The following is a 26,624-nucleotide window of genomic DNA, read 5'->3' as shown; positions in this document are numbered from 1 at the left end:
GGATTTGATTGAATTACAGAGCTCCAGATGCATTTAAATGCTCAGCCAGGGAAGTTCAGTTTTGCTATGGTAACAAGAGCTCTGGTTAGGAAAAATTTAAACCCTGGCACAAGGGATGGGAATGTCTGCATAGATGTCCTGGAGGATTTTTCCTCTGAACCCTCACAGCTTGAAGAGAGGTACATAATAAGAATGAGCATTTTCCATGTGCAGTAAGATGTCACATAGCCCTCTCCTGGGGAAGGAACCAGTGGACCCTCAAGAATGATCCCCCCTCTTCCCCTGATCTGTAGGCTGATAACCAGAGTTAAATCCTAGCATAACCATTATGAGTTAAGTTATTCTGTACCAGCTAAACCATGAAGCCGAGTGGTCCCAGAGCACTCTGTTGTAAAATAAAAATATTATATCTGGAATTGAGCCCAACCAGGACTGAGTTTACAAATAAATTACATGAATAGATAGCCCAGATTCTAGGACACTTTCTATACAATTGTACCAATGCCTCTTCCACATTTTTCATCTATGGCCCTATTAGCTGGAACATGTTATGTAGCTGAAGAGAAAGAAAAAGCCTGAGATTGATTTATAGGTGGATTTTTCTTTGTATATGTGTCCAAGCCAAAACTGTACAGCATCTGCCTTATAGCAATGTTCAGGGTAGACTTAAAAGACAGTGGAAAGAGAAAAATTTCCCCAATGTGTGAAACTGTGAGCAGTGCTATGGCAATCCACATGCTTGCCCGAAGTAACAATATATACAGATTCCTGGCCAGTGGCCAATGGTCTTGCTGCCTGTTCAGGGGTCTGGAAGAAAAGAGAAGATTAAAGACAGGAAATCTGGGGTAGAGGAATGTGGATGAACATATAGGTGTAGACACAGAAGATTTTTATATCAAATCTTAAAACCTGTCAGAAATCATCCCCTATGGGTGTGGCATGAAATAAGTGGATCAAATGTCTCTAGGACTGCCAGGTGCAGGGGTGCACACCTATAATCCCAGCGGCCCGGGAGGCTGAAGCAGGAGGATTCCGAGTTCAAAGCCAGCCCCAGCAAAAGTGAGGTGCTAAAAAACCCAGTGAGACTCTGTTTCTAAATAAAATATAAAATAGGGCTGGGGATGTGGCTCAGTGATTGAGTTACCTGAGTTCAATCCCCCCAAAATGTCTCCAGTACTGAATAACTAGGCAAACGAAACAAATCCACTAATGGACATAGCAGGCTTTCATTACCAGCCCAGTTGGACCTGGCACAATGAGCATAAGAATAATGTGTCTATGTTACAAATGGCTATGGGGCCTAGGCATGAACCCAACAGCATGGACTCTCCCTTACTCAGTCCAAAATAGCTACTGAAACCTCTGAATTTCCAGTATCCTGGCAACAGAGATCAAGATGAATCTTGAGATGGCCCTATTACTCAAATATATCACTAGTCACTTGGAAGCCGATTAGCTGCATGGACTTCCTTTCATTCAAATTGTTGAATTTATTGTGATGGGATGGATACCTATTATAGGTATGGATTTGCCTTTCTTAACTACAAAGTCTGAGGCTGCCCTACTGTCTCTGGCCTTATGGAATGCCTAGTCCACAAACATGGAATCACACAACATAACATCTAACCAGGGGACTTATTTTATAACAGTGATGAGCAGATATAGGGCTATCACCATGGTTGAATCAGATACCACACTTTCTGGAAGCACCCAGGTTCACAGGGTGCTGATATGGCATACTGAAGCTTAAATGACAGCTCAGAGGCAACACACACAAAGTGGAGTGCTACATTTCTAGATTCAGTATATGCATTACACTGGAGATCTCTGTGTCTCTGGGCCTCCAACAGGAAGAACACACGAGTCTAGGAAACAGGACCTGGAAGCGGGAGCTGCCTTACTCTGATTCCTTATGACCAATGAGGGCTTTTGTGCTTCTTGTTTCCATGACTTTGAGATCTACAGGGTTGGAGGGCCTGGTCACTTAAATTGTTCTCTTGCCATGGGACATGGCAAAGGTCTCATAAAGTAACACAGTAAAAACAAAGCCAACCCAAACTTTGGTACTTTAATACAGTGCTTTGTTATCATCTCTTGAAGTTCTGTGAGTTGACTGTCCTCAGTCAGGTAGCTCTTGCTTGGGATATGCCATGAGTTTACAGTCAAAAGTTGGGTGGACCGGAGTCATCTGAAGACACAATTGGGCATAACCTCCTAGATGGCTTCTTCTCTCCCATGGCTGGAGCTTGGGTTGGGATGGCTGAACAGTGGAGGGCCCATTAGACATCTGTCTCTGCATTTGGCTTGCCCTGGCTACCTTATTGTCTGACGGGACAACCACTTACTTACATGGCAGCTGTGTAACCCCCAGAGACCAAGACGGAAACTGCAATGCTGATTTTGACAAAGCCTCAGAAGCCACATAGCATCACTCTCACAGCCTTCTTTTGGTTAGACTCAAGTATCTGAGCCAGTCTGGGTTCAAGAGGAGGGACTGCGTGGAAGTGTGAATACTGAGGAACATGACTTATTGGAGGGTCATCTTTGGAGACTCCATTTACAGTTGTCCTCACTTCTTTCTGAATAGAGAGATTCTTGTGTTAATAACTATTCTTTTTACCAATAAATATTTATGGAGAACCCACCGTGTGTGCAGAGCTGGAATATAAGTAGAAAAAAGAGGAAAGATATTGTACCTATCCTCAAAGTATGTGCACCTGCCATGAAATATTCATATTAACACAGAAGCTAAGGGTAGGCTGAGAATCCCAAAAGTGAGAATTAATGTACTGGTACTGATGGACAATGTATGTATTATAGCTCTCTGAGGTGAAATAAATAGATTGATAATGGGATTCTGTACATAGTTGTATCAACAATAAAACAATGGAATACATTCCTACCTCAAAATTTTCACAACCCAATGATCCTTAATCTGGTAACTCATTCCTCATAAGACTCATTCCTCATAAGACCTGCTAAACTTAAAGAATTATTTATGAGGATACACTGAAGTAAGTGTCAGAAAGGATCTTGTAAATTATAAATAATGCCACAAATATAAGAGACAGTTACTATCTTTCCAAGAGGACCTCATGGTAGGTGTGATATGAATATTTGTTGAATAAATGAAGAAGACGATAAAACACATTCTTCTTGAAACAATTTATTATATGGATAGTGGGACTGTTCTTTTTCCAGATTATAAGATTATTGCCCACTCAATTTTGTTATATTTGCCTATTTTTGGAGTTTGTGTCTTTTTTCTTTTTTCCAGTACTGGGGATTGAACCAGGACCTCACACATTTAGGCAGGTGCTCTCCCTCTGAGCTATATCCCCATTGCCTTGGAATTTGTGTCTTAATCCCCCCTTCACTTTTTTTAATGTCCCAGATTTATGGCTTATTAAGAAGAAAAGTAGATGAAGGGGATATATATATATATATATATATATATATATATATATATATCAGAGACAGTGTCATGTTGGTGATAAAGAATATCATTTATTTACTTATACACATATCACATCAGATCTTTATTTATTCAATAGTTTAGACAAAGTCCTGGACTTCTTGCATATACTTTGGTGGACAGACAGACAAGAAATACACAGACAGATACATAACATAATGTCACTAATGATGCTTGCTATAAAAAATTAAATCAGGGTAATGAGAAAGACGGATGAATTAGGTGGGTGAATTTGTATAGGCTGAAGGGAAGGTGTCTTTGGTGAGCAGTGAGTGGCATGATGGAGAGAGCCATCTGGGGATAAAGACCCTGAGGTATAGCCTGCTGGGACATTCAAGGAACATCTAGACTACTATAGAGGGTAAGTATGGTCACAGCGCAGTGAGAAAGGTGAAGAAAAATAAGAAATACTCATAAATTTGAGAATTGTCTCTACCAAGGAGATTACGACAATAGAAGAAAGTCCTTAGGCAAAAAAACTCAGGTGCTGACAGGAGGAGGTTGGACTGATGAAGTTGGACTGGTGATGTGGGCTTGTGTATTAATATGTGACAATTAATATGTGTATTTAAATGAGTAGATAAATAATTAATTGATGAAAGGCCTCTGGCTTAGTGTTTCTGCTTGGTGCTTCTATCAATGTGACATTTTATTACAGTGATTTGTGTCTTTTTTACTTATATTACTTCTTTATTATATAAGGAGCAAGCATTTATTGAAGAAAAATTAGAAAAGAAGAGAGAAGCTAAACAAATTACTTTTAACCTGCCTGCTGGGAATAACCATGTTTATCCTTTTAGATCACTACTATCAATAGAAATACAATGAGAACCATATGCATCATTGTAAAAATTTTAGTAACTACACTAAAAAAATAAAATTAATTTTAGTAACCTATTTTATTTAACTCAATATACCCCAAAGCCTTATCATTTTAACATGTAGTCAATATAAAAAAGTATTAGTGAGCTTGTTTACATTCTTGTCTTCATACTGTTTTGAAATCTAGTGAGTATTTTATCCTTATATCATATCTCAGTTTGGATTAGTCTCAACTGAAGGGTTCAGGGGCCACGTTTAAGTAGGGCTATGTATTGGAGTATTGTATTGTACTGCAGTTCCCAACTCTCATATATGTGTAACATGTATATACTGATATAGTTCTACATAAAATTATAATTATCCTTCTACAAAATTCAGGTAATATGAAACCAAAAGTTTTGTAACTTTTTCAAATAAAAAATTTTAGAATAGTGTTGGATTACTAGAAAGGTTGTAAAGATAGTCCACAGACTTCCCAACATTTCACGCTCAATGCCCCTCTTCCTGACATCTTACAGTGGTATATATGTCACAATTAATGAACCAATGGTGCTATGCCATCATCTGCTGAAGTTCACATTTCATTAGATTCACTTAGAATTTTTCCTCTTACCCTCTCTGTTGTTCTAGAATTCCATCCAGGATGCCAGACCACATCCAGTCATTGCGTCTCCTTAGGTCCCCCTTGACTATGGCAGTTTCTCAGACTTTCCTTGCTTTTGAGGACCTGAAAATACACTGTCCATGTATTTTGTAGAGTTTCCCTCAGTTGGGACTTGATTGATGATTTGCTCAAAATAAGACTGGGGCTATGTGTTTTGGGGAGGAAGATCACCACATAGGTAAGTGCCATTTTCCATCACATCATATCAAGGATGCATATTATGGACATATTTTATTATTGTTAGTATTAACTTTATTCACCTGGTTGGGATAGTGTTTGCCAGATTTTGCCACTATAAAGTTACTCTTTTTCACCCCTCTCCAAACTCTGATCTTTAGAAGGAGATCACTAGGTTTGTCTTACACCTAAAAAATGGGAGTTATCCTTTACTTCCTTGAGTGTGGGGTGTCTACACAAATTAAATGGAAATCTGCAAAGAAGATTTGTCTGTTCTCCATTTATTTATTTATACTCATTTATTTACATGAATATCAATTCATGGATATTTATTTTACACTTTGAATTACTAATCAATACTACATAATTTTTTTAATATTTATTTATTTATTTTTTAGTTTTTGGCAGACACAACATCTTTGTTTGTATGTGGTGCTGAGGATCGAACCCGGGCCTCACGCATGCCAGGCGAGCGCGCTACCGCTTGAGCCACTTCCCCAGCCCCAATACTACATAATTTATTGTTCAAATTATTCTGACTTTGGCCAAAGGGAGCTTTTTCAGTCAGCTCTGGTATCATTTTTGACATATCTCCATCATTGAGGAGTATTTTTGGTTTTGTTTGTTTGGCTTATTTTCTGTTGCTGCAAAGTTCTCCAGCTTATTTTGTGTGCTCCTGTTGCCAGACCTAGAATCAGCTCTTCTCTGAGGAGCTCTAGTTCCTTTTGTTGGAAAATGGTATCAGAAACCAAGATCTGAAATCTAAGCATGCTCATTGCTATGGGGGTGCTGTTGATTTTCAGCTGACAGAGCAAGGAAATATGTGCTGCATATATGTATGTTTCCATGTGTATCCATTTGTATCTATATTAACTCAAAGTTCATAATGATGGGTGCAACTTTTCCACTTATTAATATATTATAATTCACAAACACTTTTTTTTCACACCAACAAATATCCATAAATTGCTTCATTTGGTGATAGCATAACATTTTGTGGCTATTCAAAATTTATTTTGCTAATTCACTCTTGTTAGGTATCTACATTAGTTGAGATCTATGTTGTTATACACTATATTCTTACAGATATTTTTGTGTGTCTACTTCTAACAAATCATATCATTTCCTAGGCATAAAACTGAAGTACCTAGGTCAAAATATGGTCATTTTAAATACTTTTAAATGCTTATTTCTCATATTTCTCCAAAAATGTGTAGAAATTTGCATTACCAGTAATGAAGACCATTCTCATTTTACTAATACGTAGCATAAACTTGCCATTCGGACTGGCATAAAATAGTCTGAGTGCTTTTAAAATTACAGTACTTCAATTATGTAGTAATGGACATATTTTGTGTGCTTAGCCTATTAGCTTCTACTCTTATTTTGTTCTATTTCTGTTATTTTCACTTTTATTGATTCAGAAATATTTTCATATATAAGTTATATGTGGCTTTTGTAAATATGTCTATATTTGCTACATAATAATAAATATTGCAAATGTTTTCTACTTTATCACTTGTATTGTAATTTAGTGTTTTAATATTCAGATGTTTAAAAATTAATTTGTCAACTTTGTCAATTTTATCCTTCATAATTTCCCTCTTGTAATTTTTACAAAGTACTTCTACTTTTTCAAGAGTATATGATCAGTCATGTATATAATATTCCAGTACTTTTATAATAAAAAAGTTATAAACCCATTCTACTAATAAACATTTGGGCTGTTTCTAATTTTGGTTATTATAAATAAAATTGATATGAACACTAGAAAAAGTTATAAACCTTTTATACTTGGAATTTATTTGTTGGGGAAATTATCTAATTTTATTAGTTTCTGGATGGTAATCTGGTGTCTTACAATAATTTATTAACAAGGTATTCTGGTTTAGAAGGCTAACTTAGGAAAGTGCTCTACTACTGAGCTACCTCCCCAGCCCTAGGATGCTAACTGTAACATATGCAAAATTCTTTTTTTTTTATAACTGAGTCTTTCACTTATAACTTTAGGCTTTATAGTTCTATCAATTTGTCTAGATATCTATCCTTGTATTGGTACCTCATTATTTTAATGAATGTAGCTTTAGAACACATTTTAATATCTAACATGGAAACTATTTAAATTTTTATTGGATATATATCTCATTTATTCTTCCAGATAACCTTTAAAAACCATTTTTACAAGTTACAAAATAAAAAATTCTTTTCCCATTTTGACTGGAAATGGGTTTAAATTTATGGATTCATTTGGTAGAAAGTTGAATCTGTGGGCAGGTAGAACATTTATTTGAAGACCATGGACCATTGAAGTAATGCCATCAGATTATAAGGAGCACTGATATGGTTTTATAAAAGGTTTTCCTAGATAGTAAGTTTGGCTCACCCTCCTCCCTGCTCCAGGCAATCTGGGTGGAATGGGCCACACCAGCCATTCAATCTCTAACAGCAGGGGAATTCTCCTTCCTGCTCTCTGGCAGTGACTGCAGGTCATTTTAAAGACTTTTGTTCTGCTGGGATATTTTACCCACTGTGTTTACATACAATGATGTCTCCCAACCCAGTTGTTCCACTATAGTGAAAGCAAAACAAGACAAATAATCTTTCCCTTAAATGTTCTATTAATATTATTAAACACCTGTGGTGTTCAAGCTCCTTGCTGAGTAGTGTGAGGAACAAACAAAAACCCATCAGCTCCACATAACTAAGGTCTCTGTACTCAAGGGGCTTGCAGACCAGAGGGGAAGGCAAGAGGGGTATGCAAGAAGTGAGCTGCCAATGTGACATCACTGAATATGGCTTGGGAAGAGCTGTGCACAATCTCCACCTTCACCCCCAGTTAACAGCCCAGTACACCAGGAGAGGGGTAGGAGGCAGGTTTTGAAAGATAGTGAACTTCAAAAGGTAGAAATGGGGACATATTATGGGAAAAGCAAGTAGCAGGAACAAAATATTAGAGTTGGGGAAAGCACAGTTGCAAGTAGAATCTGGAAGCTTGAGCCGACAAAACGTTGGAGGGACAAATGAGAGATTAATCTGGCAGCACTAAGCATGGTGCATCTGAGCAGGAAAGGTCTGAAAGAGGAGAGAATAATTAAATGAGGCGTGTAATAATGCAGTTTAGGTGTAAAATTTGTGTCTGGTTCTTATTAAAGTGGGTGGTTTGAGAGAATAAAGCTAGACAACCTATTGAATCTGAATAGTTTGAGGTGTTGTTTCCTTTTTTGAATTGCAGTAAGCAATAAATAAATAAAAAACCAATTTGAATGTATTTTGTTTGGTTAGTTTATTTTACTCAAGTTTATTATTAGTGTTTTAGTTGTGTCTCCTTTGGTAACAAATAACAGAAAAATCCAACTCAAAATAGCTTAAGGAAAAAAAATAAAAAAGGAATAAAGTGTGTTGCATTGTTGATATCCCAGCTATGTTCCTGTGTGCTAGGACTTCAGTGCACACTGCTCAACCTCTCAAACTGCTCCTGTCAGCTCCTGAGTTTCTTTGCCTAATGACTTTCTTTTATTGTCATATCCTGCTGGGTAGAGAGATCTCAGTGCAGGGGATTTAATGCCCCTACTTCCAGGAGCTGCCTTCACCAATGGTGTACAGGATTTGGGGTGTCAGTATCCTAGCTCCTTTGGCTTTCTGGAGGGATCACTTGAAACCAGTGTTTCACACTGTTTCCTGAGTTTCCCTGGGAGGATGAAACTCCAGTTGCCCACAGTGGCAGCCAGCTTGCTAATACCCCTTATTGGCTGATGTCCTGTCCAATTTCTTCCCTAAGCCCCTTCCTGTGCTTTCTGGGATCACCTTTCAACTAAACCTCTTGCACTCCTTCTCTGCTTCTTGAGAGAATCAAGCCAAGGAAGCTAGTGTGTGAAGCAACACAATCCCAGGTGGCTACTAGTCACAGCTGGGTCAGAGGCCTCTGAAAACCATGTTATCAGGATTCAGTTGTGCTCTTTTCAAGGGTCTCACTTTTCCCTTGTGGTGGGAAGAGGGATCCTGGCAGCTGTAGCTTCTAATCTAGCTTCTATCCTAGCTTCTAATCTCTTCAGAAGTCTTCTTAATAGCTCCATGTGAAATTTTGGAGTGTGGGTTTAGGTCATGTGCTCATTCTTGAACTGGTCATTGTGGCCAGAAAGGTGACTATGGTAACTGGTCATGGGTCATTGGGTGGGCAAGCCTTATCCAAACTCAAACAGGAAGGAAGGCCTAGTTTAGGGAAAAATTAATCAAGGGGATATTGCACCAGATAAGAGGGTAAAGATATGGAGGCAGTGAAAGCAATGTGCACATCTTGATTCGCTTCATCATCAGGTTCAGAGGTGAGACTGGGGTCTTGGATGCCGTTCTTTGATACCAAATGTGGGAAGATTGTTCCTAGTCCACCCATCAGCTTCCTCTCTGGTCTCACCAGTTCCACCCACGGTGCCTGGGATCTACCCTCTTCCTGTTCTGTGGCTTCTCTCCTAGGCTTCTGGAGCAGGTGGCTGTCTATTGCTGAACCTGGGTTTTTTTTTTTGTAAGGCTCTGTCACTGTGGAATCTGAGAATCTGCGCAGTAATAGACAGCTGAGTCTCTGGGTGCCAAGGCTGAGATGATGAGAGTGAGAATTTGGAGTGACTTCTGAGATGCCACAGAATATCGTCCATCTTTTTTGTTCTCACTTTCAGAATACAGACGAATCATGTAAATCATTTCTCCACTGGATGGCTGTTGATATCAGTATATATTATATTAAGGAAAATGGGCTGTGAATTTGCAGTTTATACTCAGAGACTCTGTTTCTTGTTTTTACATATCTGTGGCCTGATAAACATTGCTGGAACCTGTAGAAAAGAAAAAGAAAAAAAATGACTTATTTGCTGATATTGGTCACAAGGAAGCTGTCTTAAACAGCCAGGTTTTGACCCAGAAAATGAAGTGGAGAAAGGCACAGGCTAATTCTATCGCAACTTTGTTCTTAAGCCTTCACATGTCCCAGGCTCTCCAAGGGTGGGTTTCCTACCAGGGCAGATGAAGACCAGGACTATGCCCAAGAGAACAGGGAGTCCAGGATGCATCACTGAAGTTCTTTCTACTGGTGAAATGGCTTTTGTTCTGCCTGTCCCTTGTTGGCTTGGCAGTGTCACTAGAGCTAGTGACATGTGACCTGCTGCAGCAGAGCTGGAAATGGGGTTTCTGCATACGCTAGCTTAGTCCTGTCACCTGTGGCTGATGCTTGCCCTCCCACTTCCCTTCCTCCAGGCTGCTCCTCTTTTTTTTTTTTTTTTTTTTTTTTTTTAGAGAGAGAGAATGAGAAAAAAAAAAGTACTTATTATTTAGTTTTCGGCAGACACAACTTGTTTATTTGTATGTGGTGCTGAGGATCGAACCCAGGCCGCACGCATGCCAGGCGAGCGCGCTGCTGCTTGAGCCATATCCCCAGACCAACTCCTCTTTTTTAATGAACATATGACATGTAGCACATTTTAAATCATGAACAAGAAATCCACCTCTAATCTCATCTCCCAGAGATAAACACTGTTAACGCTTTGTGTGTTTTTCATTATTTTTACATGCAAATATGCACTTTAAAGAAATTGAAATCGTACTGAAAATCCTTTTTTTGTTTAACATTATGTATATGAATATTTCATCACATCATTCAATTGAATTTGAAGATTTTTTTTGCCTTTTTCTATTTAACACATTTTTAAGTGCATAAAACATTATTGTTGACTTTAAGTATAATTCGATATAACATTTTTCTAGAGCTTACTCATCTTGTGACTGAAGCTGTATGTCCATAGATTAATAACTCCCCACTTTCGTGCCCCTAGCCACTGGAAACCACCATTTCACTCTTTGATTCTAAAAATCTGGCTATTCTATACATATTATATAAATAGACTCACGTAGCATTTTGTCTTTCTGTGACTGGCTTATTTCACTTAACATAGTGTTCTTAAGGTTCATCCATGATCCACATTGTGTTCATTTTCTGTCACTATGGAAAAATATCTGAGATAATCATGAAGAGAAAAAGTTGATTTGAGCTCTTGGTTTTAGATGTTCCAGTTAATGATCAAGCCAGACCCGTTGCTTTGGTCTTCAAATGGGGGTGTGTGATGGTAATGGTGAGGAGCACGTTGTGGAGCAAAATGCTCATTTCATTTTCTGACCAGGAAACAAAAGAAGAGAGGAAGAGACTGGGGTTCCACAATTCTCTTCAAGGACCCTATCCCAGTGACCTAAAGACCCCCACTAGCCTCATTTCCTAAAGGTTCCATATTCTCCCAATAGCACCTCCCTGGTGACCAAGTCTTTAATATGTGGGCCTTGGAGGATATTCAACATCCAAACTATGGCACACATATTGTACAATTTCCTTCTTTCTCTAAGGCTGAACACTTTCATTATATGTATATGCCACATTTTCTTTATTCATTCCTCTGTTAATGGTGTTGTTTTCACATATTGGTTATTGTAAATAGTGTTGCAGTGTACATAGGAGTGCTAATAATTCTCCAAGATTTTGATATCATTCTTTAGGATAAATACCTACAGTGGGATTACTGGGTCACATGGGAGTTCTGTTTTTAATTTTTTTTTTTTTTTTTTTTTTTAGGAAACTTGCTGCTGATTTTCATAGGCTGCCCTTTTTTGCATTCCCAAGAATAGTGTACAGGGGTTCCAATATCTTGACATCCTTGACAATGTTTTTTTTCTTTCTTTCTTTTTTTCCAGGTGGGGAGGGATGATAGCTATCCTGACAGGTACAAGGTGTCTCTTTGTGGTTTTGATTTGCATTTCCTTGAGGATTAGTGATATAAAGCATTTTCCACATGCCTTTTGGCCATTTGTATGTCATTTTGAAGAAAATATCTACTCAAGTCCTCAGTCCACTTTTAAATCAGTTTATTATTATTTTTCTTTACTAATGAGCTATAGAAGTTCCTTATTTTGGAATATTTTGGAAATCAGCTCATAGCAGGACGATAGGACTGTGGATGGTCTTGGTTGACCCAACTGTTTCCCTTCCTGCTAGTAGCTCTCAGAATTACTATAGAAAACACTTGCTAAGAAAAGGAGGAAATGTTCAGAGCAAACCTGGCTGTGTCTTCATTCCTCCCCAAACAGGATGTCCTGCAATGTTTGACTCAGTGAACTAAGTAGTGCTTATGGTATAAAAAATCCAAGCTTTCCTGCAGGTGTGTACAGACAGAACTCCATGTTCCCTTGGCAGGTTCCCTGAGCCTTAGGGGATCAGCTTGTTGTGGACCTTAGACTTCTGTTTATTCTTGTTGCTTAACTGAGGGCAGTAAATCTGTTTTGACTATATTGTTGTGCAAGTGCTCAATCTGGCTGGATGCAAATGAAAAAGAAACTCTACCCCTTATCAGAGCTAGGTTTTGTAAATATTTTCTCTTCCTCTAGGTTTCCTTTTCACTTTGTTGTTTTCTTTGCTGTACACAAGTCTTAGTTGGATACAGTCCTACTTATTTATTTTTTTATTACTTGTACTTTAAGAATTGCATTCATAAAAATCACTGCCCAGACCAGCATCAAGAAAGATTTCCTTATGTTTTCTTCCAGTAGTTTTACAGTTTCTAGTCTTATGTTTTATTTTTAATCCACTTTGAATTGATTGTGTGATAAAAGTGTCTAATTTCATTCTTTTGTGCATATCCAGTTTTCACAATACCATTTATTGAAGAAACAGTCCTCTTTCGATTGTGTACTCTTGGCATCCTTGTAAAAGATCAGATGACTTATACATATATGCATGGTTTATTTTAGGGCTCTGCATTCTTTTCTGTGGTCATTTCTGTACCTTACCATTTTGACTATCAGAGCTTTGTAAAATATTTTGAAATAAGGGAGTGTGGTGCCTTCTAGAATCGCTATTGTTCCTCAAGACTAAATTGAACATGCATAGTCTTTTGTAATTTGAATTTTATAATAATTATTTATATTTCTAAAAAATTCCACTAGGATTTTGATAAGAGATTATGTAGAATTTTTAGAATGCTTTGGGAAGAATGAACATTTTAGCAATATTAAAATTTCTAATTTATGAACAGAGAGATCTTTCCATTTACTTGTATTTTTTATTGGTTCTTTTTAGTTTATACATAACATAGAATCCATTTTGACAAAATTATATAAGCATGGAATAGAACTTGTTCTAATTCACTCTCAGCCTGTCTGACTGAAGGCCTCAGAATCTCCACCTGTCAGAGGCTGCCTCAACTCCTATGGGCCGTCTGCTCCACCATCCACTCCCACCATAATGTGCCGCCACAGGCCCAATGTGTACCTCTTTTTCCCCTCCCTTCTCCCCACCCCTCTTCTTTTCCACTGGGCTTTCTTATTATTTTTAGTTAGTATCTTGTGGATATACATGATGGTGAAATTTACTGTGGTATCACTTGTATCTTTAAACTTTCATTTATCAGTGTTTTGTAATGTTTAGTGTACAGGTCTTTTACCTTTGCCTCCTGAAGTTTATTTCTAGGTATTTTAACCTTTTTAACTCTATGGGAAATATAATTGTTTTATTTATTTTTCAGGTAATTCATTGTTAGTGTAGAGAAATGGAACTGATTTTTGTATGTTTTGTTTCCTTCAACTTCATGGACTTTTTAAATTAGTTCTAACGGTTTTCTTTTTGGAGTATTTAAAATTTTACCAATATAAGATTATGTTGTCTGCAAACAGGGACAATTTTACATTTCCCTTCTTGGTTTGGGTGCATGTTATATCTTTTTCCTGCCCAATTGATCTGACTAGGACTTCTAGCATAATATTGAGTAGAAGAGATGAGGGCGGATATCCTTGTCTTGTTCCTGATCTTAGAAAAAAAAACTTCAGCTTTCAGTTGTTCAGTATGGTGTTAGCAGTGGGCTTGTCATATGTGGTCTTTATTTCATTGAGATACATTTCTTCTATATCTAATAAATTGAGAGATTTTATTATTAAAGTATGTTGTACTTTGTGAGATGCTTTTTCAGCATCCGCTGAGATGATCATATGATTTTTATCCTTCATTCTTTTAATGTACTGTTAACATTTATTGGTTTGCATGTTGTATTAGTCAGCTTTCCATCATTATAACAAATACCTGAGATAATCAACTTATAAAAATAAAAAAGTTTATTTTGGTTCTTGGGTTGGAAGGTTTCAGTCCACGATTGGCTGGCCTGTAGCACTGGGCCTGTGGCAGCACATTATGGTGGGAGTGGATGGTGGAGCAAAACTGCTCACCTCATGGCCAGGAAGTAAAAAGAGGAGAGAGGAAGGGGCTGAAGTCCCCCTATCTCCTCTTAGAGCATGCGCCCAATGACCTAAAAACCTCTCATTAGGCCCTAACTCTTCACAAGTTATAGCATGTGTGTTGGATCATCTTTGTTTTCTAGGCATAATTACCACTCAATCATGGTGTATTACACTTTCTTTTCTTTTCTTTTTTTTATTGATTTAAAAAAATAAATAACAGCAGAATGCATTACAATTCTTATTACACATATATACCACAATTTTTCATATCTCTGTTTGCATATAATGTATTTTGTCACCCAATTCGTTGTCTTCCTATATGTACTTTGGATAATGATGTCCATCACATTCCACTATCCTTGCCAATCCCCTGACCCCTTCCTTTCTTCCCATCCCTCTCTCCCATCTAGAATTCATCTATTCTTCCCATGCTCCCCATCCCTTCCCCATTATGAGTCAGCCTCCTTATATCTGACAAAACATTTGACATTTGGTTGTTTTGGGGGGATTGGTATTACACTTTCAATGAGCTGTTGAATTCAGTTCGCCAATATTTTGTTGAGGAGTTTTGTACCTATGTTTATCAGGAATATTGACCTATAATTTTCATTTCTCGTAGTGTCCTTGTCTGGCTTGGATACAGGGTAGTGATTCTGGGTCTTATAAAATGAATTTGAAAATGATTCTTCCTCTTCAATATTTCTGGGAGAGTTTGACACATATTGGTATTAATTCTTCTTTAAATGTTTGGTAGAATTTGCCAGGGAAGCCATCAATTCCTGGGATTTTCTTTGTTCAGAGGTTTTAAAATATTGATTAAATCTCCTTACTCATATTAGTCTGTTTAGATTTTCCATTTTTTTCATGATTCAATCTTGGTAGGTGATATACTAAGTAGGTATCTTCTAGGAATTTATCCATTTCTCCTGGAATATCTAATTTGTTGTTGTATCATTGTTTGCCTCTTATGAACCTTTGCATTTATATAGTATAAATTGTGATGTCTAATTCTCTTTTATTTAGATTTATTTGAACATTCTTTTTTTTTTTGGTTAATCTAGCTAACAATTGCCAACTTTGTTTATCTTTTCCAACAATCAACTCTTATTTTCATTTTTTTTACATTTTTATAGTCTCTATTAAATTTATTTTACTGTATTATTTACTATTTCCTTCTCTACTTCAGACTTAGTTTTTCTTCTTTTTCTAGTTCCTTGAGGTATAAAGTTAGGTTATTACTTGAGATCTTTGTTTATTCTTAATGTAGCCTTTTGTTAAAAATTTCCCTCTTAGACTTGCATTTGCTGTGTCCCTTAAGATTTGGAATGCTGTTTTACCCTTTTTCATTGTCTCAGAGTATTTTTAAGTTTTCTTTTTTTCTCTTCCGAAGTGCTGGAGATGGAACCCAGGGCCTGGTACAAATTAGGCAAGAATTCTGCCACTTAGCTACATCCCCAGCCCTAAATTTCTCTTTTGATTTCTTATTTGATGCATTGGGTTTTTCAGGAATATAGTGTATAAATCCCACATATTTGTGAGTTTTCCATTTTTTCCCCTATTATCAATTTCTGTTATATACCTGGTATATGATATGCTTTCAATCTTAAAATTTTAAGACTTGTTTTGTGACCCAACAAACAATCTATTTGTACTTGAAAAGAATGACAATTTTAGTCCTTTGGTTCCTGATTGATTTTTCTGTCTGGATAGCTACCTGTTTTTTTTTTTTTTTTGGGTACTGAGGATTGAACTCGGTGACACTCTACCACTGAGACACATCCCCAGCTCTATTTGTATTTTATTTAGAGACAGGGTCTCACTGAGTTGCTCAACACCTTGCTATTGCTGAGGATGGCTTTGAATTGAAGATCCTCATGTCTCAGCCTCTAAAAGCCGCTGGGTTTACAGGTGTGTGTCACCTCACCCGTCCTATGGCTGAAAGTGGAATATTGAACTTTCCTACTCTTATTATATTGTCTATTCTCCCTTCAGTCTTATTTCATTGACTTCTGAGCTTTATGAACCTGATATCCATAACCTTCCCAAGATTTGGAAGTTTTTAACTATAATTTATTTAATCAAGATTTCTGGGTCCCCTACTTCTTCTTCTAGGACTTCCAAGCTATGTATAGGTTTATTTGATGATGTTCAAAAATTCCCATAGGCTTTCTTCTCTCTTTTTTGCATTATTTTCCCCCTCTGATTTATCTATTTATTATTTATCCATTTATTTATTTTGGTACTAAATATTGAATCCAGGGCATTTTACCAGTCCTTTATTTCTTATCTTTTATTTTGAGACAAGGTCTTGATAAATTGCTGAGGCTGGCCTTAAACTTGTAATCCTTCTGCTTCAGCCTTCTGAATTGCTGGGATTACAGACATGTGTCATTGCACCTGGCTAATATTTAAAGTCATCTGTGTGCATTAATAGATTATTTCTTCTTCTTGGGGTCAGTTTTTGGGGAGTTTTTGTGTTCCTTTGATGATTTTTTCACATCCTTTTACATCTTGTACAACTGTCTTTACATTTGTAAAAGCATTTGCCTTCTGTAGTCTTCATCAATTGGCTTTAGGAAAGTAAGATCTTCCCCAGTCTGCTGTATGTATATGTCTGCAATCCCAGTGACTTGGGAGGCTGAGGAAGGAGGATTACATGTTCAAGGCCAGCCTCAGCAGTTTAGTGAGACCCTCAGCAACTTAGTAGAATCCTGTGTCAAAATAAAAAAATACAAAGGACTGGGGGTATAGCTCAGGCATTGAATCCCAGGATTCAATGCCCAGTAACCCCCCGCCCCCCCAAAAAGGAAAATTATCTTCACCAGTCAATCTGGGTAGGAATTTTGAGGATCTTTTAAATTTTTCTATGAGTAGACCCATTTCATTTCTCTTGTTCTATCTCCTGAGGAAGTCAGGATTTTATCCCTTCTTTCAATCCCATAAAGCCAAGCAGGGTACTGAGAGTCTCCCATTTATTTTCCCTAGGTAGTGCCATGAAGTGTTCAAGGCTAAGTGCCTTATCCTAATAGAGTGAAGCCAGCTGTCTGTGTGTACTTGTGCATGATCTTCACAGGCTCACTCACACCAGCTGGAGGTGAGTGCATTGGTCATCTGCTAAGGGGGTAGGAGTACTTGGAGTTCTGGGGACATACCTTACTAGTTGGGTGTGTCTGTCTAGAGGTGATGCATCCTTTGAGGCTCCTGGGTGGACTTTTTGATGGACTTCCATAAGGTTAATAGAAAATGTGTTTCTCTATTGAGTTCCACATCCTGGTTGTTTTGAGCCCCCATCCCTTTGCTCTGCTCCTATCTGGCTTCAGACTATTCAGTTGTGCCAATACTCTCAGTGTTTTGGGTGGGGCAAGAAAGAAGTGAATGTCTTTGGCAGTGGTCCATATGACTGGGAGATCTGAGTGCTCCCTATGCTGTCACTTTCCCACGTAAAAGAAATATTGGGTCAAGGATGTCTCTCTTGGCACTGAATTGTTTGATCTTGAGGAAGCGGTGATGCAGATAAAATAAATCTCCAATAGTACCCTCTTCAATGTGTCTATTCTTGATCTTTTGCTCTATGGGGTTACTGAGACCTTTCTGCTAGACCCTTGGGCTTCAACAAAGGTACGCTTATCTTGGGTAATTGTCAAAATACGTGTTTCATGGGTGTGAGTTGGGGTGAGGGCTGGAAAATCCTATTCCACCATCTTACTGATCTTTCTCTTTACATGAAATTCAAATTTTCTATTTTTTAATTGATTCTGCTAGATTATAGTTTAAGAAAGTATGTGAATTGGCTTTGTGTTGCTGTGAACAAAATACTCAAAAAGAACAACTAAGAGAAGGGAAAGCTTATTTTGGCTCATGGTTTCAGAGGTTCAGTCCATGACTGATTTCATTGCTCTGGGCCCAAGTGAGGCCCATCATGGTGCAATGGCATGGTAGAGGAGCACGGCTCACCTCATGGCAGCCAGGAGTGGGGGACACAGCAAGGATGAACCCTTTCAGGGTATGCCCACAGTGACTGACTTCCTCCAGCCATGCCTCATCTGTGGTTACCACCCAGTCAGCCTGTTCAAACTAGGATGGTCTGATTAGGTTATATATCTAATCATTTTACAACTGAATATTCCTGCATTAACACAGGTTTCCTTTTAGCAGAAACCACATATCCAAACCATAAGGGAAAGTTTTATAGTTTCTTGTTGAGAGCCATCCATGGGCTGTGTGTGAACTACATTGGCATTGCAGCCTAGTTAATAGAAACATCTGGTGTTTGGGAACTTCCCATGGCAGCCTCACAGGGTGAGATCACCCAAGTACATGTGAATTTCTATTCCGCTCTGCCTGGTCCAACACTGCCCCTTTGAGATGTGTGAGACCTGCCAACATGCCAATCAACCTGCTGACTGCAAGACACCATAAAGCAACACTCCACCCCTAAAACCTTATCCTTGCCTTTGAAGTACCCCCTTAAATAAACCACGGGAGCCATTTTCTAATTGTCCAGCTCCAGCTTCTATGTGGACTGGACCTATCAGGTGCTCTACTTCCAAACTATAATTCTGACTCTGTCTTTTGTTCTTCACTGGTTATTTCTGACTTTAAATTCTTTTTTTTAAAAATTTTTTTAATTCTAATTTGTTATATATGACAGTAGAATGCATTACAATTCATATTACACATATACAGCACAATTTTTCATATTTCTGGTTGTATACAAAGTATATTCACACCAATTTGTGTTTTCATACATGTACTTTGGATAATGATGTTTATCACATTCCACCATCATTTCTAACCCCTGCTCTCTCCCTTTCCCTCCCACCCCTTTGCTCTATCAAGAGTTCCTCTATTCCTCCCATGCTCCCCTCCCTAACCCACTATGAATCAGCCTCTTTATATCAGAGAAAACATTCGGCATTTGGTTTTTTTTTTTTTTTTTTTTTTTGGATTGGCTAACTTCACTTAGTATTATCTTCTCCAACGCCATCCATTTACCTGCAAATGCCATGATTTTATTCTCTTTTATTGCTGAGTAAAATTCCATTGTGTATATATACCACAATTATTATATTCCATTCATCTACTGAAGGGCATCTAGTTTGGTTCCACAGTTTAGCTATTGTAAATTTTGCTGCTATAAACATTGATATGGCTGTTTTTAAATCCTTTGGGTATAGACTGAGGAGTGGGATGGCTGGGTTAAATGGTGGTTCCATTCCCAGTTTTCTTTCTTTCTTTTTTTTTTTTTTTTGGAGAGGGATACCTTTGGAATGTATCTATCAATATGTATGTATGTAAATCTGATGCTGAAGTAAAATTATACATGAAAATTTATAAATATATGTAACTTTGACTATGAATAAAATAAATTAAAAAATAGATAAACAGAATAGAATTGACACCCTGAAATAAACCATATCTAAAGAAAATTTACTCAGAATGAGTCATCTAAATGTAAGAAATAAATCTATAAAACTCTTAGAAGAAAAAACAGATGTAAAATTTTGTGACCAGAGTTAAACAAGTTTCGAGCATCCTTTAATGTATTCAGGAACCATTTAAATTTCATCTACATTTATATAGATTGTCTTTTCACTTTGTGATGGTACTGTTTGCAGAACAGATATTAATTTTGATGGAGCCCAATTAACTCTCAAGTCACTTGTGATGCTGGAACCATTCCCAGTTTTCCAAGGAATCTCCATACTGCTTTCCATATTGCCTGCACCAATTTGCAGTCCCACCAGCAATGTATGAGTGTGCTTTTTCCCCCACATCCTCTCTAACACTTACTGTTGTTTGACTTCATAATAGCTGCCATTCTGACTGTAGTGAGATGAAATCTTAATTTTGATTTGCATTTCTGTAATTGCTAGAGATGTTGAACATTTTTTCATATATTTGTTGATTGATTGAATATCCTCTTCTGAGAAATGTCTGTTCATGTTCTTGGCCCATTTATTGATTGGGTTATTCATTTTTTTGGTGTTTAGCTTTTTGAGTTCTTTATATACCCTAGAGATCAGTGCTCTATCTGATTGTGGGGGTTAAAAATTTGCTCTCAAGATGTAGGCTCTCTATTCACCTCACTGTTTGTTTCTTTTGCTGAGAAGAAACTTTTTAGTTTGAGTCCATCCCATTTATTGATTCTTGGTTTTAATTCTTGTGCTGTAGGAATCCTATTAAGGAAGTTGGGGTCTAATCCCACATGATGGAGATTAAGGCCTACTTTTTTTTTCCTATTAGATGTAAGGTCTCTGGTTGTATTCCTAAGTTCTTGATCCATTTTGATTTGAGTTTTGTGCATGGTGATAGATAGGGGTTTAATTTCATTTGTTGCATATGGATTTCCAATTTTCCCAGTACCATTTGTTGAAGAGGCTATGTTTTCTCCAATTCATGTTTTTGGCACGTTTATCTAATATAATTGTAATTTTGTGGGTTAGTCTCTGTGTCCTCTACTTTGTATTGGTCCTCTCCATTGGTCTACAAGTCTGTTTTGGTGCCAATACCATGCTGTTTTGGTTACTATTGCTCTGTAGTATAGTTTAAGGTCTGGTATAGTGATGCCACCTACTTCATTCTTCCTGCTAAGGATTGTTTTAGCTATTCTGGGACTCTTATTTTTCCAGATGAATTTCATGATTGCTTTTTCTATTTCTATGAGGAATGCCATTGGGATTTTGATCAGAATTGCATTAAATCTGTATAGTGCTTTTGGAAGTATGGTCATTTTGATAATATCAATTCTGCCTATCCAAGAGCAAGGTAGATTTTTCAATCTTCTAAGGTCTTCTTTGATTTCTTTCTTTAGGGTTCTGTAGTTTTCATTGTATAAATCTTTCATCTCTTTCATTAAGTTGTTTCCCATGTATTTTATTTATTTATTTATTTATTTTGAGGCTATTGTAAATGGGGTAGTTTCCCTCATTTCCCTCTCAGACGTTTGTCACTGATATACAGAAATGCCTTTGATTTATGGGTGTTGATTTTATAACCTTGTTACTTTGCTTAATTCATTTACTAGTCCTAGAAGTTTTCTGATGGAGCTCTTTGGGTCTTCTAGGTATAGAATCATTGTCACGAAATAGTGCCAATTTAAGTTCTTTTTCTATATGTATCCCTTTAATTTCTTTCATCTAATTGCTCTGGCCAGTGTTTCAAGGACTATGTTAAATAGAAGTGCTGAAAGAGGGCATCCCTGTCTTGTTCCAGTTTTTAGAGGGAATGCTTTCAATTTTTCTCCATTTAGAATGATGTTGGCCTGGGTCTTGGCATAGATAGCCTTTACAATGTTGAGATATGTTCCCATTATCCCTAGTTTTTCTAGTGTTTTGAACATGAAGGGATGCTGTATTTTGTCAAATGCTTTTTCTGTGTCTAGTGAGATGATCATATGATTCTTATCTTTGAGTCTATTGATGTGGTGAATTACATTTATTGATTTCCTTATGTTGAACCAAACTTGCATCCCTGGGATGAATCCCACTTGATCATGGTGCATGATCTTTTGATATGTTTTTGTATTCAATTTTCCAGAATTTTATTGAAAAGTTTTGCATCTATGTTTATTAGAGATATTGGTCTAAAGTTTTCTTTCTTTGATGTGTCTTTGCCTGGTTTTGGAATCAGGGTGATATTGGCCTCATAGAATAAGTTTGGAAGTGTTGCCTCTTTTTCTATTTCCTGAGATAAATTGAAGAGTATTTGTATTAGTTATTCTTTGAAGGTCTTGTAGAACTGGGCTATGTAACCTTCTGGTCCTGGGCTATTCTTGGTTGGTAGGCTTCTGATGGCATCTTATATTTCCTCACTTGATATTGGTCTGTTTAAAATTGTGTATATCTTCCTGATTCAGTCTGGGCAAGTCGTATAACTTAAGAAATTCGTCAATGCCTTCACTATCTTCTATTTTATTGGAGTATAAGTTTTCAAAATAATTTCTTTTATCCTCTGTATTTCTGTAGTGTCTGTTGTGATATTGCCTTTTTCATTACGTATGCTGGTAATTTGAGTTCTCTGTTTCCTTCTCTTCATTAGTGTAGCTAAGGGTCTGTCAATTTTATTTATTTTTTCAAAGAACCAACTTTTTGTTTTGTCAATTTTTTCAATTGTTTCTTTTGTTTCAATTTCATTGATTTCAGCTCTAATTTTAATTATTTCTTGTCTTCTGCTTTTGCTGCTGATTTGTTCTTCTTTTTCTAGGGCTTTGAGATGTTAAGTGATGTCATTTATTTGTTGACTTCTTCTTCTTTTAAGGAATGAACTCCATGCAATAAATTTTCCTCTTAGAACTGCTTTCATACTGTCCAAGAGATTTCTATATATTGTGTCTATGTTCTCATTTATCTGTAAGAATTTTTAAATCTCCTCATTGATGTCTTCTGTGACCCATTGTTCATTCAGTAGCATATTGTTCAGTCTCCTGGTGATGATGTAATTTTTATTTTGTCATTGATTTCCAATTTCATTCCATTATGATCTGATAAAATGCATGGTAGTATCTCTACTTTTTTGTACTTGCTAACAGTTGCTTTGTGGCATAGTATATGGTCTATTTTAGAGAAGGATCCAAGTACTGCTTAGAAGAAAGTGTATCCACTTGATGCAGGTTGAAATATTCTATATATATCAGTTAAGTCTAAGTTATTGATTGTATTATTGAGTTCTATAGATTCTTTATTCAATTTTTTTTTCAAAGATCTATCCAGTGGTGAGTGTGTTAAAGTCACTCAAGATTCTTGTGTTGTGATCAATTTGATTCTTGAATTTGAGAAGAATTTGTTAGATGAACATAGCTGCACCATTGTTTGGGGTATATATATTTGATTGTTATGTTTTGTTGGTGTATGGTTCCCTTGAGCCATATGTAATGTCCATCCTTATCCCTTTTGATTAACTTTGGCTTGAAGTCTACTTTATTTGATATGAGGATGAAAACCCCTGTTTGCTTCTGCAGTCCGTGTGAGTGGTATGATTTGTCCCAACCTTTCACCTTCAGTCTGTGTATGTTTTTATGTCTATCAGATGAGTCTCCTGGAGGCAGCATATTGGTGGGTCTTTTTGTTTTAAATCCAATCTGCTAGTCTATCTTTTGATTGGTGAGTTTAAGCCATTAACATTCAATGTTACTATTGAGACATGATTTGTATTTTTTTTTGTTGTTATTTAATTTGACTTGATTTTCTTCTTTGATTAGTTTTTCCTTTAGGGTACTATCTCCCTCTGCTAATTTTCATTGTTGTTTTTTGTTTCCTCTTCATAGAATATTTTTACAAGGATGTTTTGTAGTGTCAGTTTTTTAGTTATAAATTCTTTAACTTGTTTATTGTGGAAGATTTTAATGTCACCTTCAAATCTAAAGCTTAATTTTGCTGGATACAAGATTCTTGGTTGGCACTCATTTTTCTTTCAGAGCTTGATACATGTTGTTCCAGGATTTTCTAGCTTTCAGGGTCTGTGTTGAAAAATCTGCTGTTATCCTAATTGGTTTTCCCCTATATGTATTCTGATTCCTTTCTCTTGTAGCTTTTAAAATTCTGTCCTTATTCTGTATGTTGGACATTTTCATTATAATGTGCCTTGGTGTGAATCTGTTGTGATTTTGTACACTTGGCATCCTGTAGGCTTCTTGAATTTGGATTTCCAATTCATTCTTCATGTTTGGAAAATTTTCTGATATTATTTCATTGAATAGATTTTTCATTCCTTTGGTTTGGACCTCTATGTCTTCTTCTATCCCAATAACTCTTAAATTTGGACTTTTTATGCTATCCCATATTTCTTGAATGTTCTCACTGTGTGGTCTATATGTTTTTCAAGATTCTATATTTTGTGCTCGCTTCGGCAGCACATATACTAAAATTGGAATGATACAGAGAAGATTAGCATGGCCCCTGCGCAAGGATGACACGCAAATTCGTGAAGCGTTCCATATTTAAAAAAAAAAAAGATTCTATATTTTGTCTTCATTGTCTGATGTTGTGTCTTCCAAGTGGTCTACTCTGTTGGTGATGCTTTCATTTGAGATTTTAATTTGGTTTATTATTTCTTTCATTTCATGGATTTCTTTCTTTCTTTTTTTTTAGCACTTCTATTTCTCTGTTGAGGTGATCTTTTGTTTCCTGTATTTGTTTATAACTCCTTGTTGAATTGCTCTTTCACTGCCTGTATTTGCTCTCTTATGTCTTCCTTGAGTTCACAGAACATTTTAACCATGTACATCCTGAACTCCTTCTCTGTCATTCCTCCTGCTGTGGCTACCAATGATTCTAATGATACGGTGTCTTCATTTGTTTGGGGCACTTTCTTCCCTTGTCTTTTCATGTTGCTCGTGTGTCTTCCTTTCCGGCTCTGTGGGTCTAGATTGTTATTGTTTTTACACTATAGGTTTGTAGTGCTCTTGTAGGGTTCCAAGACCTCTCCTTTGTGGGGAAGGACAATGTTAACAGATCCCAATATCAACAATATACCACCTATGAACAATTTGTTGTTATTAAGACATTTACAGCTTTGTCTAGATGTACAGAAATGTTGAATTCAATTATTATCTAAAATATAATCAGTCATTTTTTAAAAAGTTACAGTTTCTGAAGTGTACAATAACCTGGGGGTGGGGATTAGGATGATATGCTGAGGAGGCAGGATGTGAGGCTATAGAGTCAATGTATCTTAGGAAGTATGAAGGAGAAATCCAGTGAAGCGGGTTAGTGGCAAGAGGATAGACAGGAAGTAATTTAGGGTAGGCAAGTATGTGGGATGACAGTAGAGTACATAAAACAAACATACATATGTATTTAGAAAAATACAGATATTAAAATAGTAAAATTTGGAGGGGGGAAAGAATAAAAAGGAAAAGAAAAAATAGGATATATATAATACCTGTATATTATATTATTCAGATGACTCAGTCCTCAAAGTCCTATTTCATGCAAAGTTCTTGGTTTCACATATGTTGGGGATGTGAGGGCTGGAGGATGGAGGGTAGAAGAGAAAAAAAACAACCAACCAACCAAAAACTCTAAGAAACCAGAGTTGTAGGTAGCTTTAGAGATCCATATCATTCCTGCTTCTCTTCTCATCCAGTAGGTGGGGTCATCTGCTGTAAGCTGGTGTCTCTGCCCTCTGGATGGTGGAGGTAACCAGGGAGGGAAGACTGGTCCTGGTGCAGGGCTCCTGCGCCTGCATGTGGGGAGTGATACCCACTAGTCCCCTCATGGGTCTCTTTTTGGGACTGCTAGTTCGTATGATGTGCGCTCCAGGTACTATCTCCCTCTTTTGCCTGGAGATTGCCCAGTTCCTGGTCTCTCCCTCTCCTAGCAGTTCCCAATTGAGGAAACTCTCACCCCAGGGCTCCTGAGGGCGGCTTCCTGGTGGCACTGCACACCTGTGTTGGGCAGCTACCATGTTGGGTTACCACTGCTGGGGAGAGAGAAAGGTTGGAAACTTGGTACCTGGCTTCTGGAGATCCTATCTGGGAACTGCCCCCAGCTAAATGGCCAGAATGTTGAGTCAAGATGGCGGCAGTCTGCTTACAGCACCAGGGTGTCTGGTGAGGTGGAGGGAGCCTTGTGAGGTGCGGGTAGCTGGGCGATGGCATTGTGCTGTGAGTAGGTAGCAGCTGAGTGACTTGAATGGAAGCGGGGCAAAGTCTTGGTGATCTGCAGATGTGTGGATAGGTGATTCTGCTAAGGCGATAGAGGAGTCTTGCATGGACTGGAACTTTGGGTTTTGGGTCCTGCTCCAACACAGAGGCCCAGAGCCCTGCACGGGGTCACAGTGCTGTTGATTTCTGCGGAGAGCAGCTAGATGGGGTCCTCTAACACTCTCGGAGATGTAGTATTCCGACTAGGCAAGATCTGCGGGTTTGGCTGTGTGGGCAGGGAGCAGCTCACTCCCTTCCTGCCACCATGTTGTCATCTATTTGGCTGCATCTGACTTTTAAATTCTTAGGAGGCTTATCCCTCAGAGCAGGCAAGAGTTCCCTGGCAAGGTGCTGGCCGCCCATGATAGTTTCTCAGTTTTCTCCCCTGTACTAGGGACTGAACCCAGGACCTTGTGCATGCAAGGCAAGTAATTTATCACTGAGATACATCCTTAACCTCAAAGTTTTTATTTATTTCTATGAAGTTATTCCTTAATTTTATCTTGATTATTTAATTTTAAACTCTACCTATATTTATAATATTTTTTTACCCAATGCTTTGTGTCCTTATTCTTTTCTCCATA

The 26,624-nt window shown here is 37.4% G+C and overlaps 1 non-coding gene and 2 gene segments (V, D, J or C); 1 reads left to right on the top strand and 2 right to left on the bottom strand.

The window, feature by feature from the left end:
- The window catches only part of LOC113194836 (T-cell receptor alpha chain constant-like), a 387,938-nt gene that overhangs the window by 178,120 nt on the left and 183,194 nt on the right, over window positions 1–26,624 (bottom strand).
- Window positions 1–26,624, bottom strand: part of LOC113194839 (T cell receptor delta constant-like) — a 186,900-nt gene that overhangs the window by 96,778 nt on the left and 63,498 nt on the right.
- Window positions 24,231–24,337, top strand: LOC113194857 (U6 spliceosomal RNA). Its single transcript, XR_003302342.2, has one exon. It is a non-coding gene; the product is annotated as a U6 spliceosomal RNA (small nuclear RNA).

This window comes from Urocitellus parryii, chromosome 6 (genome assembly GCF_045843805.1).
Source record: "Urocitellus parryii isolate mUroPar1 chromosome 6, mUroPar1.hap1, whole genome shotgun sequence".
In the NCBI taxonomy this organism is placed as follows: Eukaryota; Metazoa; Chordata; class Mammalia; order Rodentia; family Sciuridae; genus Urocitellus; species Urocitellus parryii.
Note: the sequence above shows the minus strand (reverse complement) of the source record. Positions and strands in the feature narration are given on the sequence as shown.